Genomic DNA, 8,224 nt, shown 5'->3' on the forward strand with positions numbered 1-8,224 from the left:
TTGATTAAAACATGAAGTGATCGTATTTAATCATGCCAATGTGTTTACACAAATTAACAGAGAAAAGCAGATATTTCTAAACTTTAAACTTGACATCTATAGAGCTTCATTCTTTTTCTGAGTGGTGACCACTCACCAGTGCTTTACAATACATGCCACATTCACCCATTCACTCACACATTCATACATCACAATCACACTCTGGTGGAACAGCCATCAGGGGCAAGGCGGGGTTCAGTGTCTTGCCCAAGGACACCTCAGCACACGGACCGGAGGAGCCGGGGATCGAACCACCGACCTTCTAATTAGTGGACGACCCGCTCTACCTCCAGAACCACAGCCGCCACAGAGCACGTACATCTGAGTCAAATTTAGTCTTTTGACCAGCAAACTATCAGAACCATGCTCAGTATGGGGTGTTGCAATATGGGGTGTGAGTCAATGGTGGTTTTCTCTATATCACTGGTTTTTCCTCTTTCTTGAGGCTCATGGCTCCTTAGCTTGTAATTTTCAGAAGCCCTAAGAGTTGAAAGTATCTTATAATTCACATGAAAAATGGCAGGATAAATAAGACATTTTGTGTATCTGAATTATGATTTTTGCTTTTTAATTTCCTCAAATTATTCCTGGGACTCCTTGGTGGGGTTAGGTTAGGACGCACTCATAATCATGTGCCTGCAAACTGTGATCCCAAACTGAAATAATGATGGGATGCGGACGACGTTATGTTGCGTCAAACCTTCTCATAAATCTCAGCTCCTGGTGTCCGGCAGTGCAGGGAGAAATCACTACATACAGTCATCCTCTAGGTGTCAGACTTGCCTCTCTGTGAGCCCTCGATTCACAGCAAGTTGTTGATGTGTACACACACACACACACACACACACACACACAGCAGCATTTTTCATCATGTTTTGTGGCTCTGCTGCTGAGTAAGAGACTGCTGCCAGCAAATCCGCCACTTTCCATCCATTTTGCCCTTTCTCTCACATTCACTCAGTCTCTGACAAATTATAGGTTCATCTAAAGTTGCCATAGCAAATTGCTTATATACACACTCCAGTCCATCCATCCATCCATCCATCCATCCATCCAATCCACCCACCCGTTCCCTCCTCCTGCTTTCTCTTTCTCTCCATCCATATCCATCTCCCTGGTGGTGGTGTATAATAGTGTCAGCCACAGCCGTATCAGCACTTTATCTGCTATATTATGACAAGCTGTATTGAAGGGGGGCACATGCACACACATGCACACACATACACACACACATACAGGAGGGCAACACCCATATAAACTGCTGTCTGACCTGTGGCAGCCGCTGGGAAACGAAAGCGGCCGACGGCCAGTGTTTTATGAGCAGAAGTGCAGTATGTTTAGTTTTGTTTGGTCTGTGTTATTTCTTTACTTTTTCCTTGTGTGTGTGTTGGCATCTCTGTGGATGTGTGGGTGTAACTGAGTGTACACTGGCCTGGTGTTGTGCCCAGAGGGCTTCGTTGAGGTCTATATGTAGGGAATTAATTGAAAGAAAAAGGGACCCTGGTGTATAATGTTTTAGCAGTTAACCTTAGGTAATGGTGGGTTGATGGATTCAGCTCATTTGCTCAGGCAGGTTCTGTTTATCAGTGCCGCGCTGGAGGCGAGGACATTTACACACAGTGAGAGGGGGGGGCAGCGGTGCTCGATGTGAAATTCAAGGGGACTGCAAGGGATCCCCGAGGAGAGTCCAGGAGATCCCTACATGTAAAGATTTTCTCAATCAGACTACATACACAACTGTTAAAAGCTGAGCTACAGAGTTTCAGGATTCATATCATGAAAAACATCTCTGCTCATCTCAGTATTCTCGCCTCAAACCACTGCTTTCATTCTTTATTGACAGACTTAGAGAAGAAAAAGGTGCTCTGAGAGCCCATCTTCATAGGCAAAAAACTTTTCAAGCCTTGAGACTAGAATCAAATATCATCCATAAGGCGGTGATTTTCACCAGTTTGAGGCAAATTACACTCTACAGCTTAAAAATGCCTTTTAAAAGTCCCAAAGGAACATATTTGAAAGGAAAAGTGACTCAAACCACTCAACTTTTGTTTTTTTCCTGCTACTTCCCCCACTGGTCACCGAAATCCCCATATCCTTAATCCCCCAGTGTAACCACTTGTTATATAATGCTGAGTAATGGTAGGACCACTGGGACAATCCTCGGTCTCAGAGCAGCAAAATGCAAAATGTTTCACAAGATGACTGTTTTTTCATGTAATGGATATTTTTGTAGGGCGAGAGCAGCAGTTCTCATCACTGCACATTGTTCTCACTGTAGAAGTTAAGAGTGATGTTATGCTGTGGCATGAAGGGAGGAGAGAGGAAAGTAACATTGTGCCATTTTATGATACTTTACATTTCTACTCCTCTACTTTTTCTTCACTACATCTATTTGAGAGGTGTCATTAGTTTTCAGATTAATATTCGACATAAGAAAACTTTATAAAGGTTATTTTATAAAATACAATGCATGGATTAAAAATGAAACCTGTGGCTCCAAATCTTTTTGGCTCGTGGCCCCTTGTCATGTTTCACTTCTCTGAGTTACCAAAGAGCCATTTACCCTCATAACCACTCAGATTTACTTTTTCCTTTTCATTAATTTAGGCATCTGAGTAGTTCCATCACAGTTGCTTTTAAATTACATTTTTCTAAAAAGTAAACAAATGTATTTCCATTTTCCCACACACACACAGACACTCACACCAATGCTGTACGCTGCTGTGTGTTTGGCCCATTCTGTGCATTGGAACAGGATGATGTTTTATATTGTAATTCTAGGGAAATGGTGTGACCAACATAAACAAACTTCAGAATTATTAGCAGTATTAAAATATACCTGACAACAGCATCTGTGGTGTAACGTGGTTATTTGCATATTTAATCTATTCAACATTCGCCTGTCTGTATAAGATCAACTGTATAAGCTCTGGTCACAAATGAGAAGTGATATAATTACATTAGTTTTCACCAATTACTGTTAATGTATTCCTATTTTTTCTCTTCTATAATGCATCAAAGATAAACTCTTCTAAGATCAGTGATTAGTGCTGAATGAAAACATTTGCATTTTTAACTATATTTGCATAATGCAGACATGCACGGATCTAATATTCTGAGCTAATGTCTGCAATTAGCCACAATATGATTTCCCATTCAGAGCAATGAATTTGCTATAATTTTAACACAAAAGAGTCTGTGCAAATGCTGACAAACACAATATGTATACATCTGCAGACCGGAGTACTTCTACAGTATATACATATACATAATCATACACACACTCACTCACTCACACACACACACACGTATACAACTATTCCTCTCAGTCTCTATGGGATTCCACAAGCTGCCAGTTCCTGACAGCAAGATAAATAATAAACCTCTGATGGATGCTGCCGTGAAGTGAAAGCTCAAGGAAGATTTAATAAAATCCAATAGAATCTAATTGAAGTGGCATGAATGTGTGTGTGTGTGTGTGTGTGTGTGTGCGCACGTGTGTAAGGCAGTGAGCGAAATAGTGTGTGTCTGTGTAACTTCCTTTGTAGATCAAAGTTTGTAATTCAAATCAAGATTTTGGAACTCAAGATTTTCCTTCACAGAAAATAGAACAGGTTCAACAAACACAGCTGACAGCTTTGTTTATTCAACCTGTTTGTATACTGTATATTCTTTAAATAATTTGCTCTTCATTGGACATCCCGTGTGTTTACACTAGCTTTTTATACAGTGATCGGAAAAGACATCCAAACGTCCCTATATTCCACATCTTTGTTACTGTTGTGCAGGTTTCATTTCGTTGAAGTAATAGTTTGACATTTTGGGAAATACTGTACACCTATTTGCTTTCAAGATCCTATGTGTTTGTTTCAGGGGGCTATTTATAAAATATGCTATTGCTACATAGCCAACATTAGCATTAACAGACGGTCTAGAAGAGATGGAATGAGTTCAGCATCAAATATTTCTCCAGCGCCAATGTTGCTTCTATTTCTATTACTTCGCTTCTTCTACTGAAGTTAGCATGCTAACCAGCTAGCTCCATATGATAGTACTGTAGCGTCCAGGTTGCCCTGAAAAAGTAGTGCTGCTCAGAGGGCATATTATTACCTCCTGTAAATGCAACAATAGCTTTCGTTGTTGGCAGGACTGGGAACATCTGTTGACACTAACTTTGGCTGTGTTGCAGTATGTAGCTTAGTTTAGAATAAGGCCTGGAAATCACTGCCAAAAAAGTCAGGCTAGCTGTGCGCCTCTTCTTCCAGTCCTTATGCTAAGATACACTAGCTGGCTTTAGCTTCATATTATACATTTTATAATCATATATACATTTCTGTTTTGTACTCATGTGTGTGCTGTTTGTGTGCTTCCAGCCTTTAAGATAAACTACACTAACTGTCTCCTGGCCCCAGTCAGCTACATATACAAACATTTCCTCTAACTATTAAAATGTTAGACTGAGCTCAGTCCTTAAACAACCCTGCGGTGCTGTGATTGTTGGTGTAGTGGCCACAGTTGGAATTCAAAGTCTCCACAGCATTTTCATATATCTGTGAAAATGAAAAAAAAAAAAAAGACATATTAATTCCTATAATCTGGACCTTCACATACAGTTCACAGCCTACTTAAGTTGAAAAAGTTTGTTGACTCATACCATTTAACCTCCTTCTTCAACCCTCCGCTCTTTCACCAATTTAAACGGTTAAAATAACCATGAAAGTACAAATCGTGACTATTTCCAGTTGAGTCATTTGGGAAAAAGAACATCAACTGGACAATATTTTATAGAGAGAGGAAATTGCTTCTCTTGATCTTAGTAAATCAGGTTCTGCTGACAGCTACAATAAGCTTTTCTTTAATGGAATCTCACTATCTGACTTCATGATTTGTTTTATTGGCCTGCAATGTTTTCTATTCATGTTAAAACAGCCTCTTATTCTATAAATTTATGACGAGTAAAGATATAGGCTAAATGATATTCTGCAGTGCCTTGCCCTTTGAATCTTCTGAGTCTTTAAAATCATACAAGAGAAAAATAATTCTCATGCAAAGAAACTGATACTGTGACACTGACAGAACAATATAGGCAGTTAGGTTAGACAGCAGGTTAAAAGTCATACAAGCGACCCCTGCCTAGTGCATATATAATATGAACACATCCTGATGTCACATAAGTAGTAATGTTGATATTACACTTAAATCTACAACAGAACCTGGAAGCTTACAGACATAAGGTGGTAAAGTTAGTTTAAACCCTCTTGTTGAGCTGTGGTTTCCAGCCAACATCCTGTCTGTTAGTAAACTGTGGCGGAGGCTCAGAAACAGAAACCCAAAGCCAAGTGAACTTCTGCAGTCCTCTATGGGGCCCTTTAAGATTGTGAGTGGTAAATCTGGATCTAATTAAAATGACAGGATGGGTAAACTTCCTCTCTCTCCTCCCGCTGTGAGTGCTCTCCAGGGCCAAAATAACTTTCATAATTATGACTGAATTGATCGTTGACTTTGCCTCCATCAGGAGAGGCTGTGAGGAGGACAGCGTGGAACAGCTTGTGAATGTATTGAACTGTTTAGTGGGTTTATTACTACAGCAATGCAATGAAACAAATGGCAGGAAATTGAGGAAAAACTGACTTTAAAGCTCCACCAGGTGACTCATCACAGGTGAAATTGGCTGTTTCTTTTGTATTCGTCAACTTTGGGATATTTGATTTTGCACAACGGTTTCATAAAATGTAAGTATATGTTAGTGTAGAGAGGTAAAATGTGTTTTAATTGTGTTAATGGAATGGCTTTACAGATGGCAATGTCTGTCGGTTGGTCCAGACTAAATATCTTGGCAACTGTCCATCTCAGAATAAATTCAGTTTGGTGATCCCTTAACTTTGCATCTAGTACCATAAGAACCTCATTGACTAAACCAACTCACACTCAAACTCATAAAACATACTATAAAATAAAAGAGAATATTTCTGTAAGGACGCAGCTTTTAAAAAAAAAAACAAACAAAAAAAAACTTGTAAATAACATTGAAATGTTATAGTAACACTGTATGAAACTAAAACATCAAAACACTGTGACAATTAGAAAGGTGTTGTTTGTAGAGATAAACCTGCAGAGCATTGTCACCTGAATCTGCAGCTCCTCATGGTTTCACAGAGCGGTGTAGTGAGTTTCAGCCCATTGTTCAGCTGTCTGATCCACAACTTTCCTGTTTTGGTTCTCTCTCACAGCGCTCATAGCGTTGTGTTTTCACCTGCAGCAGGCAGCTGTTTTCAGGCATAAAAAAACAACTATACACCACCTACTCAGGACCAAACACACAGACTGGTGAACACAGTGGAGCATTTAGCAGCTAGAAAGATGGAAGTTTCCCTCAGGAGTAGGTAAAGACCAAACACAGAGCTAAAAGAGGGTGAATGTTTCATCTAGTAGACAGAAACACGGCTCCAAATGAATGATAATGTTGGTTCATAACAGCTGGATGTGTAAATAAGTAACTGTTTGCCGACAAGTTCCCCATATCAACTTAAAAGGTGGTAAGTATGTCAATGTTGCATCCTGGTCTCAGCCAATAATAGTCAGATATTGCAGATTTAAGGACTTCTTGTCCACGTTGGCTTCAAAGTTGAGATCTACTTAGAACCAACAGTTGACAAAAGCTTTTTTTTTTAAATAATCTGACAAAAGAGTTACATGTCTTTACAAATAAAACTAAATGACAGATCTCTGTAAATTACAATACAGACAGGAGTGGCTGCTGGCTGTTTCCAGTTACACCTTACAGCACACAAGAAGAAGAATGCACGATGACTTGAGAAGATGGTTTAATTTGCACATTTCTCATGAAATCTTACCCTTTGTTGTGTTAAACCCAACATGAACGATCGCACTATGCACCTGTCAACATATGTTGCCTGGATTTTCAACAGTAATTTCAATAATTTCATCCTTTTCCCCATTACCAGCTTGTTTCACAACAGGAGGTTCACATTCTGTCATGACTGCAGCTGGAGTAGGATGTGAAACCAGACACTTTTAATCATTTCAGCCAATCAGCACATATCTGTACCAATTACCTCCACACGTTTTTTTTTTTTTTCAATCAGCTCTACACAATATGTACAAGCACATGCTCCTCTAAAGCTGTACGCAGATAAGAAGATTAGTAGTTAATTTAAACCAGTAATGACCTCTCCAATTACTCCATGTTGTTTGATTGAGCCAGTAATTGACAGATTGCCTTCTGATGTCTGCCGAGGGCTGACAGACACACAGTTTGATACTGTTCTGTGAGCAGAATAGAAGGTAATGGCTATTTTTTTCATATAGAGTTGTATTTTTTCATATAAAATCCAAAAAATACAACATTTCACTCTGGTAGGATGAAACTGATACTTTCTTATTTACTTGTAAACTTAAAGGAATAGTTGGGAAATATGGTTATTTAGAGTCGGTATGGTTATGGTTATGGCTCTGGAGCCAGAGCCAGGTGATTAGCCTAGCCTAGCCTAGCCTGAGCATGAACAATAGAAAAAGTGGGAAAAAGCTGACCTGGTATTTTGTGTCCTGCTTGTTTAACCTGCAAACAAATTCAGTGATGAGTTGTTTTAGTTGCAAACAAAATTTGAAATAGAAGATACAATCATACTGATGCTTAGAAGTGTTAGTAGCTATATTTTTGAACTCCAGGCTAGCTGTTTCCCCCTGCTTCCAGTCTTTATGCTAAGCTAGGCTAATTGCTGTTATTGGTCTAGCACAGACATAAGAATGGTAAACTATGATTTGCTACTTCAAACAATGTACAGCACAGCCAGTTACACACACACACACACACACACACACACACTGTATGTACTTTGGGGTATTTTGGGGAAACTGGCCACACTTATATATAATTTAAACTTTTATTTTCCAGTTTCCCTTCTTGGTTCCATATCAGAGTACACCATGTTACCACCGAGGGAGTAAAGTGATGGAGCGGCATCTCATCAATAGCACCACATGATCTCTCTGAGGTTTGTGTGACTCTCAGTCACACAAGCTTTCATCTGGCTGCTGTCAGGCTCCTGCAGTGATGCTATTGCCAGGATCAGAGAGTTGAGAGATGATTAGTTTGCTTTTGTTCCTGTGGACTTAATCAGGTGTTTTTTCCATCACGGTTATTATTATATATGCATGGAGAGAA

Source organism: Seriola aureovittata, chromosome 19, assembly GCF_021018895.1.
Source record: "Seriola aureovittata isolate HTS-2021-v1 ecotype China chromosome 19, ASM2101889v1, whole genome shotgun sequence".
NCBI lineage: Eukaryota > Metazoa > Chordata > Actinopteri > Carangiformes > Carangidae > Seriola > Seriola aureovittata.